This window comes from Oncorhynchus kisutch, unplaced genomic scaffold (assembly GCF_002021735.2).
Source record: "Oncorhynchus kisutch isolate 150728-3 unplaced genomic scaffold, Okis_V2 scaffold1297, whole genome shotgun sequence".
NCBI classification, from domain to species: domain Eukaryota; kingdom Metazoa; phylum Chordata; class Actinopteri; order Salmoniformes; family Salmonidae; genus Oncorhynchus; species Oncorhynchus kisutch.
This window is the reverse complement of record NW_022263242.1, coordinates 40,597-54,457: the sequence shown is the minus strand read 5'-3', so window position 1 is coordinate 54,457 and position 13,861 is coordinate 40,597. Positions and strand designations below refer to the sequence as shown.

The 13,861-nt window shown below is 47.6% G+C and overlaps 1 protein-coding gene and 1 pseudogene across 5 annotated transcripts in view; one reads left to right on the top strand and one right to left on the bottom strand.

Moving 5' to 3' along the window:
* Positions 1–6,401: 6,401 nt before the first annotated feature.
* LOC116365835 (polysialoglycoprotein-like) lies at positions 6,402–9,076 on the bottom strand (annotated as a pseudogene). Its single transcript, XR_004208195.1, has 5 exons — positions 8,944–9,076; positions 8,704–8,769; positions 8,468–8,551; positions 7,417–8,332; positions 6,402–7,231 (listed from the first exon to the last, which is right to left on the bottom strand). The product of XR_004208195.1 is annotated as a polysialoglycoprotein-like (transcript).
* An 81-nt stretch (positions 9,077–9,157) lies between these two features.
* The window catches only part of LOC116365834 (uncharacterized), a 28,959-nt gene continuing 24,255 nt past the window's right edge, over positions 9,158–13,861 (top strand). For 2 of the 4 annotated variants that reach the window (XM_031818215.1, XM_031818212.1), the window contains exons 1-5: positions 9,158–9,697; positions 10,497–10,555; positions 11,067–11,257; positions 11,905–12,339; positions 12,544–12,747. The gene's annotated coding sequence lies outside the window, so the exon portion shown is untranslated. The remainder of the gene's footprint in view (positions 9,698–10,496; positions 10,556–11,066; positions 11,258–11,904; positions 12,340–12,543; positions 12,748–13,861) is intronic. The other 2 variants (XM_031818213.1, XM_031818214.1) reach the window with 2 other exon arrangements.

Genomic DNA, 13,861 nt, shown 5'->3' with positions numbered 1-13,861 from the left:
TTTTATAAAATCATTCATGTCTTTTTTTATTCCCACAGGCTCTGTGGGAATAAAAAAATGGTAGCATTTGCTCTGATGAGTAATTGTAAAGATTTAATGCATCCCAAAAGGAACCCTATACTGAATAGTACACTACTGTTGAACAGGGTCCATAGGGTTCTGGTCAAAAGCAGTGCCATTTAGGATGCTGGTATGTGAACAACAGGACTTTTTGATGGGACATATTACATTATTAAACCTACCTGTCCTTTGGCCTCTAGAAAGTAAATGATTCATTAATGTATTCTTTCTTGTGATATTTATGTCATCATTTTGTGCCTTCGTTAGTTACTGAGGGGAGGTTAGGAGAGTAGGGGCACCTGTATGAGCGACGAGAGCTGGTTTTACATGTAAGTATTCACTAATAGGAAACCAAGTCAGTTAGGAGAGAAGACTAGTAGACACCCAGCAGAGTAATTGAAATGCAAGTTGTCAACCGTGATATTAGTTAGCACTGACACCATTAACCCCGATTCTAGCAACATCCTCATATGTACCAACCCCAAACACTCAGTTACACAACCATCAAGTTAAAATGAACTAGAACCCATTCCACATCATGTCAAATCAAAATAACATCAAATGTATTTATATAGCCCTTCGTACATCAGCTGATATCTCAAAGTGCTGTACAGAAACCCAGCCTAAAACCCCAAACAGCAAGCAATGCAGGTGTAGAAGCACGGTGGCTAGGAAAAACTCCCTAGAAAGGCCAAAACCTAGGAAGAAACCTAGAGTGGAACCAGGCTATGTGGGGTGGCCAGTCCTCTTCTGGCTGTGCCGTGTGGAGATTATAACAGAACATGGCCAAGATGTTCATAAATGACCAGCATGGTCAAATAATAATAATCACAGGCAGAACAGTTGAAACTGGAGCAGCAGCACGGCCAGGTGGACTGGGGACAGCAAGGAGTCATCATGCCAGGTAGTCCTGAAGCATGGTCCTAGGGCTCAGGTCCTCCGAGAGAGAGAGAGAAAGAAAGAGAGAAAGAGAAAATTAGAGAGAGCATACTTAAATTCACACAGGACACCGGATAGGACAGGAGAAGTACTCCAGATATAACAAACTGACCCTTGCCCCCCGACACATAAACTACTGCAGCATAAATACTGGAGGCTGAGACAGGAGGGGTCAGGAGACACTGTGGCCCCATCCGATGACACCCCCGGACAGGGCCAAACAGTAAGGATATAACCCCACCCACTTTGCCAAAGCACAGCCCCCACACCACTAGAGGGATATCTTCAACCACCAACTTACCATCCTGAGACAAGGCCCGAGTGTAGCCCACAAAGATCTCCGCCACGGCACAACCCAAGGGAGGGCGCCAACCCAGACAGGAAGATCACATCACCCCTCCTAGGCACGGTATGAAAGAGCCCTAGTAAGCCAGTAACTCAGCCCCTGTTAATAGGGTTAGAGGCAGAGAATCCCAGTGGAAAGAGGGGAGCCGGCCAGGCAGAGACAGCAAGGGCGGTTCGTTGCTCCAGAGCCTTTCCGTTCACCTTCACACTCCTGGGCCAGACTACACTCCATCATATGACCCACTGAAGAGAAGGTTGAGACCGGGTTTGCGTCTCTCACATGGGTAGGCAGACCATTCCATAAAAATGGAGCTCTATAGGAGAAAGCCCTGCCTCCAGCTGTTTGCTTAGAAATTCTAGGGACGATTAGGAGGCCTGCGTCTTGTGACCGTGTAGGTATGTATGGCAGGACCAAATCAGAGAGATAGCAGTAAAACCTTGAAATCAGCCCTTGCCTTGACAGGAGGCCAGTGTAGGGAGGCTAGCACTGGAGTAATATGATATATTTTTGGGGTTCTAGTCAGGATCCTATTTAGCACTAACTGAAGTTTATTTAGTGCTTTATCCGGGTAGCCGGAAAGTAGAGCAGTAGTGCATTGCAGTAGTCTAACCTAGAAGTGACAAAAGCATGGATACATTTTTCGGCATCATTTTTGGACAGAAAGTTAGATTTTTGCAATGTTACGTAGATGGAAAAAAGCTGTCCTTGAAACAGTCTTGATATGTTCTTCAAAAGAGAGATCAGGGTCCAGAGTAACGCCGAGGGCCTTCGCAGTTTTATTTGAGACGACTGTACAGCCATTAAGATTAATTGTCAGATTCAACAGAAGATCTCTTTGTTTCTTGGGACCTAGAACAAGCATCTCTGTTTTGTCCGAGTTTAAAAGTAGAAAGTTTGCAGCCATCCACTTCCTTATGTCTGAAACACATGCTTCTAGCGAGGGCAATTTTGTGGCTTCACCATGTTTCATTGAAATGTTCAGCTGTGTGTCATCTGCATAGCAGTGAAAGTTAACATTATGTTTTCGAATGACATCCCCAAGAGGTAAAATATATAGTGAAATCAATCGTGGTCCTAAAAACGGAACCTTGAGGAACATCGAAATTTACAGTTGATTTGTCAGAGGACAAACAATTCAGAGAGACAAACTGATATCTTTCCGACAGATAAGATCTAAACCAGGCCAGAACTTGTCCGTATGGACCAATTTGGGTTTCCAATCTCTCCAAAAGAATGTGGTGATCGATGGTATCAAAAGCAGCACTAAGGTCTAGGAGCACGAGAACAGATGCAGAGCCCCGGTCTGATGCCATTAAAAGGTCATTTACCACCTTCACAAGTGCAGTCTCAGTGCTATGATGGGGTCTAAAACCAGACTGAAGCATTTCGTATACATTGTTTGTCTTCAGGAAGGCAGTGAGTTGCTGCGCAACAGCCTTTTCTAAAAATGTTGAGAGGAATGGAAGATTCGATATAGGCCGATAGTTTTTTATATTTTCTGGGTCAAGGTTTGGCTTTTTCAAGAGAGGCTTTATTACTGCCACTTTTAGTGAGTTTGGTACACATCCGGTGGATAGAGATCTGTTTATTATGTTCAACATAGGAGGGCCAAGCACAGGAAGCAGCTCTTTCAGTAGTTTAGTTGGAATAGGGTCCAGTATGGATCTTGAAGGTTTAGAGGCCATGATCATTTTCATCGTTGTGTCAAGAGATATAGTACTAAAACACTTGAGTGTCTCTCTTGATCCTAGGTCCTGGCAGAGTTGTGCAGACTCAGGACAAATGAGCTTTGAAGGAATACGCAGATTTAAAGAGGAGTCCGTAATTTGCTTTCTAATAATCATCTTTTCCTCAAAGAGGTTCATGAATTTATTACTGCTGAGGTGAAAGCCATCCTCTCTTGGGGAATGCTGCTTTGTAGTTAGCTTTGCTTTGCGACAGTATCAAAAAGGAATTTCGGATTGTTCTTATTTTCCTCAATTAAGTTGGAAAAATAGGATGATCGAGCAGCAGCAAGGGCTCTTCGATACTGCACGGTACTGTCTTTCCAAGCTAGTCGGAAGACTTCCAGTTTGGTGTGGCGTCATTTCCGTTCCAATTTTCTGGAAGCTTGCTTCAGAGCTCGGGTATTTTCTATATGCCAGGGAGCTAGTTTCTTATGAGAAATGTTTTTAGTTTTTAGGGTTGCAACTGCATCTAGGGTATTGCGCAAGGTTAAATTGAGTTCCTCAGTTAGGTGGTTAACTGATTTTTGTCCTCTGGCGTCCTTGGGTAGACAGAGGGAGTCTGGAAGGACATCAAATAATCTTTGTGTCATCTGTGAATTTATAGCATGACTTTTGATGTTCCTTGGTTGCGGTCTGAGCAGATTATTTGTTGCAATTGCAAATGTAATAAAATGGTGGTCCGATAGTCCAGGATTATGAGGAAAAACATTAAGATCCACAACATTTATCCCATGGGACAAAACTAGGCCCAGAGTATGACTGTGACAGTGAGTAGGTCCAGAGACATGTTGGACAAAACCCACTGAGTCGATGATGAAAGCCTTTTGGAATGGGTCTGTGGACTTTTCCATGTCAATATTAAAGTCACCAAAAATTTGAAGTAGGCTACATAGATTTCATGACTAGAAGCTCAAAAGATGAAAACGTCTTTTTTGTTTGTTTGTACATTTCAATTTGCTATCGTAAATGTTAGCAACACCTCCGCGGGATGCACGAGGGATATGGTCACTAGTGTAGCCAGGAGGTGAGGCCTCATTTAACACAGTAAATTCATCAGGCTAAAGCCATGTTTCAATCAGGCCAATCACATCAAGATTATGATCAGTTCATTGACTATAATTGCCTTTGAAGTAAGGGATATGACATTAAGTAGCCCTATTTTGAGATGTGAGGTATCATGATCTCTTTCAATAATGACAGGAATGGAGGAGGTCTTTATCCTAGTGAGATTGCTAAGGCGAACACCGCCACGTTTAGTTTTGTCCAACCTAGGTCGAGGCACAGACACGGTCTCAATGGAGATAGCTGAGCTGACTACACTGACTGTGCTAGTGGCAGACTGGCTAACAGCCTGCTGCCTGGCCTGCACCCTATTTCATTGTGGTGCTAGAGGAGTTAGAGCCCTGTCTATGTTGGTAGATAAGATGAGAGCACCCCTCCAGCTAGGATGGAGTCCGTCACTCCTCCGCAGGTCAGGCTTGGTCCTGTTTGTGGGTGAGTCCCAGAAAGAGGGCCAATTATATACAAAATTCTATCTTTTGGGAGGGGCAGAAACCAGTTTTCATCCAGCGATTGAGTTGTGAGACTCTGCTGTAGAGCTCATCACTCCCCCTAACTGGGAGGGGGCCAGAGACAATTACTCAATGCCGACACATCTTTCTAGCTGATTTACACGCTGAAGCTATGTGGTGATCTCTGACTGTTTCATCCTAATATCGTTGGTGCCGACGTGGATAACAATATCTCTATACTCGCCAGTTTGAGCTTTAGCCAGCACCATCTTCAGATTAGCCTTAACGTCGGTTGCCCTGCCGCCTGGTAAACAGTGTATGATCGCTGGATGATTCGTTTTAAGTCTAATACTGCGGGTAATGGAGTCGCCAATGACGAGAGTTTTCAATTTGTCAGAGCTAATGGTGGGAAGCTTCGGCGTCTCAGACCCCGTAACGGGAGGAGTAGAGACAAGAGAAGGCTCGGCCTCTGACTCCGACTCGTTGCTTAATGGGGAAAACCGGTTGAAAGTTTGTCGGCTGAATGAGCGACACCGGTTGAGCATTCCTACAGCATTACCCTCCAGAAACCGTGAGAAAGTTGTCCGGCTGCGGGGACCGTGCGAGGGGATTTATACTAACGTTACTATCTGTACTTACTGGTGGCACAGACGCTGTTTCATCCTTTCCTACACAGAAATTACCCTTGCCTAACGATTGCGTCTGAAGCTGGGCTTGTAGCACAGTTGTATCCTCACCGTAAGGCGATCGTTCTCCTGTATGAGTACAGCGACTGCAATTAGAAGGCATCATGTTAATGTTACTTAGCTTCGGCTGTTGGAGGTCCTGACGAACCATGTCCAGATAAAGCGTCCGGAGTATGAGGATTCTGTGTTATGCACTATAGCCCGTTACCATATGTGATTTAATATTATCTGCTGTTGGCTTGTGTGGATGTATGTATGTGTTATGCAACATAGCTGACTTGAACCCTTGTTAACAGTTTCAGGGCCATGGGCCTTTCTCATGATGGAAAAATACATAACATGAAGGCCGGACCTGTGCAATGAGTTGGGGGGGGCACATTCAGAACGTAGTGTTGCGAGAACAGTCTTGTTAGATAACAGGAGCCAGGTGCCTGATAACTGCATATCTACACAGCTACAACGACTGACCGCTGAAGCGCTTAGAGGGCTGGGACCAGCCTCTGCGCCAACAATCAACGATTGGGCGTGGTTTAGACTCACCCAGCCTAGTCTCTACTCTGACAGGCCGGCTCGGAAGCAGGAACTACTTCTGTCAGAGTATATTAAATATCTTTGTCAGGAACAAGTCAGTTCTGTTTTGCCCTGCGAGGTGGGACAGAGAGCCCGTATATACGAAAATTGCATTTACCACTTACTGCTTAGCTAATAAAAAATACATAGCATACGTCGGTGCCTCATTTTTATATTTTTCCTGATACCAGATTCGAATTGACGCAACCCTGACACGAGGGGAAAAACCAAAAATATAAACGGTAATTATAAAGTAAAAACCGTAAAGTTGTCATGTAGCAAAGTAGGCAACAAAACACACAGCAACACGTAAACAAGTCTGCAAGTTGTGACCGGAAATGGCGTCAAAATGCTGTTTGAGGTATCATGTGATGCTACTAGCATAAATGGACCAACACTGAGCAAATGTAGCTTAAGTCAAATGGTAATTTAAAACACAGGGGTCAGAGTAATACTGCTGGCGCATGGATATAATGCAAAATAAATGTTGCCATCAACCCAGTTACTCAAGTCAGGTCATAGACCTCAGCTCCAAGTAGGAACCACCAAAACAATACACAAGTATTACAGTTAATGTTTATTTGAGCCAAAACAAGCAAATGCAGTTACACACTGGACTAGAGTACCCGTTAACTATTGCATGTCCCACGTCAGATATCCATGGCGTCGTCGCCGGACGGGCCGGTGGCAGCTTCAGAGGTGGCGTCGTCGCCGGACGGGCCGGTGGCAGCTTCAGAGGTGGCGTCGTCGCCGGACGGGCCGGTGGCAGCTTCAGAGGTGGCGTCGTCGCCGGACGGGCCGGTGGCAGCTTCAGAGGTGGCGTCGTCGCCGGACGGGCCGGTGGCAGCTTCAGAGGTGGCGTCGTCGCCGGACGGGCCGGTGGCAGCTTCAGAGGTGGCGTCGTCGCCGGACGGGCCGGTGGCAGCTTCAGAGGTGGCGTCGTCGCCGGACGGGCCGGTGGCAGCTTCAGAGGTGGCGTCGTCGCCGGACGGGCCGGTGGCAGCTTCAGAGGTGGCGTCGTCAGAGGACGGGCCGGTGGCAGCTTCAGAGGTGGCGTCGTCAGAGGACGGGCCGGTGGCAGCTTCAGAGGTGGCGTCGTCGCGGACGGGCCGGTGGCAGCTTCAGAGGTGGCGTCGTCGCCGGACGGGCCGGTGGCAGCTTCAGAGGTGGCGTCGTCGCCGGACGGGCCGGTGGCAGCTTCAGAGGTGGCGTCGTCGCCGGACGGGCCGGTGGCAGCTTCAGAGGTGGCGTCGTCGCCGGACGGGCCGGTGGCAGCTTCAGAGGTGGCGTCGTCGCCGGACGGGCCGGTGGCAGCTTCAGAGGTGGCGTCGTCGCCGGACGGGCCGGTGGCAGCTTCAGAGGTGGCGTCGTCGCCGGACGGGCCGGTGGCAGCTTCAGAGGTGGCGTCGTCGCCGACGGGCCGGTGGCAGCTTCAGAGGTGGCGTCGTCGCCGGACGGGCCGGTGGCAGCTTCAGAGGTGGCGTCGTCGCCGGACGGGCCGGTGGCAGCTTCAGAGGTGGCGTCGTCGCCGGACGGGCCGGTGGCAGCTTCAGAGGTGGCGTCGTCGCCGGACGGGCCGGTGGCAGCTTCAGAGGTGGCGTCGTCGCCGGACGGGCCGGTGGCAGCTTCAGAGGTGGCGTCGTCGCCGGACGGGCCGGTGGCAGCTTCAGAGGTGGCGTCGTCGCCGGACGGGCCGGTGGCAGCTTCAGAGGTGGCGTCGTCGCCGGACGGGCCGGTGGCAGCTTCAGAGGTGGCGTCGTCGCCGGACGGGCCGGTGGCAGCTTCAGAGGTGGCGTCGTCGCCGGACGGGCCGGTGGCAGCTTCAGAGGTGGCGTCGTCGCCGGACGGGCCGGTGGCAGCTTCAGAGGTGGCGTCGTCGCCGGACGGGCCGGTGGCAGCTTCAGAGGTGGCGTCGTCGCCGGACGGGCCGGTGGCAGCTTCAGAGGTGGCGTCGTCGCCGGACGGGCCGGTGGCAGCTTCAGAGGTGGCGTCGTCGCCGGACGGGCCGGTGGCAGCTTCAGAGGTGGCGTCGTCGCCGGACGGGCCGGTGGCAGCTTCAGAGGTGGCGTCGTCGCCGGACGGGCCGGTGGCAGCTTCAGAGGTGGCGTCGTCGCCGGACGGGCCGGTGGCAGCTTCAGAGGTGGCGTCGTCGCCGGACGGGCCGGTGGCAGCTTCAGAGGTGGCGTCGTCAGAGGACGGGCCGGTGGCAGCTTCAGAGGTGGCGTCGTCAGACGGACGGGCCGGTGGCAGCTTCAGAGGTGGCGTCGTCAGAGGACGGGCCGGTGGCAGCTTCAGAGGTGGCGTCGTCAGAGGACGGGCCGGTGGCAGCTTCAGAGGTGAGGTCGTCAGAGGACGGGCCGGTGGCAGCTTCAGAGGTGGCGTCGTCAGAGGACATGTGCCTCAGCTTCTCCTCAGAGGACAGGGCATCATTTGCCGGAGAACTACCATGGTTTGGAGAAGCTTGGGATTCTACTTCATTGGTCTCTAAATACTCTTGAGAAAAAACAGAAGGAACAGTTGGGTATTCTACAGCAACACATCTGTTCTACACGGTCTAGGCCAAATTGCTAATCGAATTTTGAGCAACATGAAGCCAACAGTTTTCAAAGTATATGTTTCAGGCCGTACCTTCTCTGGTTTGTTTCGCGTCAGACCCTATGGATCGGAGCAAGGCCAGGGCATGCACAATGGAGACGTCATTTGATGACAGCTCTGAAAAATTTAGGTTTAGGTACACAAGCAAAAGGTTTGACAACATTATTTAGACTGAGTTACTCTATGCTGTTGAATGAGTGTCAAACACAGCAGCACCATAGACAGTGACAAAGAACATAGCTAGAAGGGTTGTGGAAAGAAACACTTACCTCCAAGTCTCCTCTGCAGAGAGACTTGATCTTGCTTCTGGGACTTTCCAACAGGGTAACAAGAAACTGAGGAGAAAGTGTTGACAGAAGTTGAGTTCACACAAAATAGCTACATATATTAATAGCAGTGAAGAATAAAAGATGACCAACGCGGAAGATACAGACAGTCAAATATTAATACCCAACTTATAAAGTTAAGCATATTTACCAAACAAATCCCTTAAACATTAGTGAACCAACCTTTGACAACCCCCACAGTCATCACAACGAGCAGCAATTCTCTCACACCTCCCATGATCATGAAAATAGTCTGTGTTATCAACAGGTAATGTCTTCCCATGGCCTGTATGAGGCTTATATAGGCCACTAATGACCGTTTACCTGACAAACATGGCTTAACGATCAATTAACAAGCTTGATTGAGTTGTTACGTTCAGATAGAAATAGACCATGTAGAACACATGTTGATTCTTATCAAGTTGGTGGGCAGGCAATCTTTTCTACTCCATATATTGCATTTATATCTGTAATGATTAACCCTAATGGTCTCAGATCAGCAGTAGAAAGAAGTAGGCCTAATTATTTTAGGTGTAATCTTCAAAGATATTAGGGGGAAATAAACACTGTACCCAAATCCACGTTTTACAATGCTCCTGGGAAATGGGTAGGCCTCCACCTATAGTCCTTCACAGTTTTACAGCTGTGATATATTTATTTATTTACATAGATCACATACATAAATAAATATGATAGCTGTAGGTAGCGTTGAGATAAAATTCCCATATTCTATTGCTACTAACATAAATCCTAATATATCATGTTTTCCTCATTTGCTCTGTAGGAGGTTCGTCATATGAAGGACATTCAAGTGGATGTGACCCCTAACCTGCAATAGGGGCTCAGTGAGGTGACAGACATCCTGTAATGGATCTCCAGCTAGTGTCTGAGGACCTGGAGAAGGCTGTGTCTACAGCTGTGGGGCAGGACAAGCATGGTAACCTAACCTCACTGTATGAAGGATTTTATTGTTATGGATAGTCATCTCCAATCTGTTCAAATATCACTGTTGTTGATAACACACATTACCAAAATGATTCACACTTGTCTTCCTATTTCCACATAATCTGTCATGGTTCCCCACCCCAACAGGGCATAAAACCAACCTCTCTTTATTGCTACTGCTAATACACCCAAATCCAACAGCGTTCGAGAACCCTGCTCGCAGTGCCAACTGTTAGGTTCTAATTCTCAGAGTAAAAACTCGACGGACACTATGAATGCTTGAACCAAGTTTATTCTTCCCAGAGGGTCAAGACAGCTGCATTAGACAAAAAACATATTCACACAAGCACTGATATTTAATCCTCTCTCCTATGCTGAGTCTCCTCCTACACATCTAAACAGTCAATGCATCTCTGTTGCTAGACAGAACCTTAGTGATATCTGTTCTTCCTCACTTCATCTGACCTGACCGCTACCCCAAAGTGCTCACTCCTCCCCAACTCAAGGCTGACATGGTGATTGGTACCAGACTGTGTCTCTTCTCATCCCAGAGGATCCCACCCATAGGATGCCTGATGGCTAACAAAAACATATCCTGACATAATGTAAACGTTATACATTAAGCTCTCTCCCTCAGTGACATGAATTCGTATATTTCATATTCTCAGAACCCAACAGTAGGTTTTAAGGTGTGGCTGCATGTTTGTCGTGGACGCATCGTCACTCTTGATGTTCTTTTTCCAAGTCTGAACTGGCCGTTCTTCTCTTTCCTCGACTAATTGAAACCTCAGGGACAGACATCCTGAACGAATCTGATGTCAGAGCTCCCATCAGCCCTCTACACCTCGCTGTGAGTAAAGCCTACCTGCTCCTGTAGTGGTCTCCATATGACAAATGGCACCCTATTCCCTATTTAGTACACTACGTTTGATCAGATCCTTATAGGCCCTGATCAAAAGTAGTTCACTACATAGGGAATAGGGTGCTATCTGGGATGCAAGCATGGTGTAGATTTTCCACAGGAAGTTGACTGTCCAGACAGACTCACACACCATATTCCGATCTATTCCTGATTAGTGTAAAATACATGCATATTCTACACAGTGATGATGAGGATGATTTCCTTATTTTGCCATTTGAGTTAATCAACCTCAGAGGAGAAGTAGAGTGTTTGTTTCTCAATCCCACGCTTGACAGGAACCTCCGATGTTTATGCTGGGCAGGAGCAAAAATGGGCTCCCGATTGAAAGACTCTGGTCTACTTTAGAGGTCTAGCACTGTATTTCTGTTCAGGTGTACCACTGGTCTACTCTAGGACATTGATTATATTAAGAGTGAATATCTATTCATGCGTACCACAGTCACCACCATGCTATGGAGGTCCTGGTTCAGTCTCTGCTGGATCTAGACGTGAGGGACAGCCAGGGGCGCACCCCTCTGGACCTGGCTGCCTTAAAAAGCCTTGTGGAGTGTGTTGACGTCCTCATCAACCAGGAAGCCTCCATCCTGGTTAAAGACTTCACTCTGAAGAGGACCCCCATCCACGCTGCAGGTAGACATAAGGATATCACATAGAGCTTCTGTAATTAAAAAGTTTTCCTGACCAAGATGGCCATTTGTTTGGTCATGTTGCTAGGACGACTATGTCCACTCTAGGGATGGTATCGTGTGAAAATGCCCACGAGACACTGATCTAAGGTCATTTTTTGTCATGTTCTCCACTAATGATTGAGGATCTAGGGAGGGTAAGCTGATCCTAGATCAGTGCACAGGGGAGACTTCTATCCAGAGCCAGGTACACAGCTAGCAAGTGACAGGCTTCAATGGCCTCAGCCCCAAAATTCTTTATTATCTGCTGTGTTAACATCATGAGGATGTCATCTACCAACACCACTGTTCTTGAAATCTGTCTGTTCATGTGAAGGTTATAGTCGTCCAGCAATCTGCTCATATCCTCTCTGTTGATCCTCCTCTAGCTACCAATGGTCAATCATCTGACATTCTTATATCCTCTTGTTGATCCTCCTCTAGCTACCAATGGTCAATCATCTGACATTCTTATATTCTCTCTGTTTATCCTCCTCTCGCTACCAATGGTCAATCATCTCACATTCTTATATCTTCTCAGTTTTTCCATCTCTAGCTACTGAAGGTCAATCATCTCACATTTTTATATCCTCTCTGTTTATCTTCCTCTAGCAACCAACGGACATTCGGAGTGTTTGCGTTTGCTGATTGGAAATGCTGACATCCAGAGTACAGTGGACATTCAAGACGGAATAGTCACTTGGGTTTTGGATACAATTCCTGAAATAAAGAGATTTTGAAACTGGGGCTGCATCCAAAATGGCAACCTGTACCCTACTTGGTACAGTACTTTAAACCAAAGTCCTATGGGCTCAGGTCAAGAGTAGTGTACCATATAGGGAATAGGTTGCCATTTGGGACTCAGCCTGGTTACTACCAGTTTGTAATATGACCTGTTGTCTTGTGTATCAGAACCCCTCTGATGCTGTCGGTGCTGAGCGGACACAGACTGTGTGTACTCCCTGTTCAACAAGGGAGCAAGCGTAGAAGCCAAAGACAAATGGCACAGAACAGCTCTACACAGAAGGGTTGTGAGGAGAGTTGGCTGTACGCGCTCACACACAGAAAGAGAGGGGGAGGCTTGTTCTGATCTAGGGATGGGGCCATTGAAATACTAGGGATGGCTTTGGTGTGGGATCTAGCATGGAATATAAATTATGCCCAAATATACCTATTATGATTCCTTATTATTTAATTGATTATAAATTATTCAAATCCATTCTTGTCTCCCCTCCCTTCCCTTCCTCCTAGGCGGTGACTTTTCACGAGGAGTGCAGCACAGTGCCAGCTTCCTGGTTCGGGAAGGTAAGGGGCGGAGCCATGTCCACCTGGTGGCGGCGTCCGGACACATCGGGATACTGGGGTGGCTCCTACACACCGCCCAGTCAGTGTGGACCCTCCCCGTCATCACAGACAACCAGGGCTACACGCCACTACACTTGGCCTGCTACAACGGTATGTACTGGACAGAGGGACAGCGAAGTGGGCCAGAGGCCACAAACAAATACACACATAAACATAGCGTGTCTTAAATCACCACAGCCAGCTTCAGGAGGGCACGAACCGAGACAGTCCGCACAGGAACCTTAAGAGTCCCTCAGACAGAGAGAGAGAAGAGGGAGGGATAGGGGGAGGCACAACAGGCCCACACTCATCCTCTCATACCACCAGGTTCCCTTCCAGCAGATACTGGACTTCAGAGGAACTGCTGCTGCTATACCCCATCTTTACCTTTACCCACAAAGGTCCTAAACGGTAGAAAGTGTCCGGCCAACAGACAGACGCACACCTTATGACGGCAATAACCTGTAGTCCAAGGGGATAGTAGCACTTCACTGAGAGCAAAACAGACAGGGACCAAAAGATGTGGAAGAAGCATTTTCAAAACCTGTTTTGACTGTAGAAATTGGGCTGAGTGTTTGTGCTGAGAAAAGACATAAGGAGTGATGTTTCATTTAAGTTTCATGAGAGTGATTGTCATGTTTATCCGCACACTAAGACAGTCAGAACGCACCTAGCCTCTTGTCTGTAATCCATGTGGGAGGAGGGGAAATCATACATTCTGTATGAACAAATATTTTTATAAAATCATTCATGTCTTTTTTTATTCCCACAGGCTCTGTGGGAATAAAAAAATGGTAGCATTTGCTCTGATGAGTAATTGTAAAGATTTAATGCATCCCAAAAGGAACCCTATACTGAATAGTACACTACTGTTGAACAGGGTCCATAGGGTTCTGGTCAAAAGCAGTGCCATTTAGGATGCTGGTATGTGAACAACAGGACTTTTTGATGGGACATATTACATTATTAAACCTACCTGTCCTTTGGCCTCTAGAAAGTAAATGATTCATTAATGTATTCTTTTTTGTGATATTTATGTCATCATTTTGTGCCTTCGTTAGTTACTGAGGGGAGGTTAGGAGAGTAGGGGCACCTGTATGAGTGACGAGAGCTGGTTTTACATGTAAGCATTCACTAATAGGAAACCAAGTCAGTTAGGAGAGAAGACTAGTAGACACCCAGCAGAGTAATTGAAATGCAAGTTGTCAACCGTGATATTAGTTAG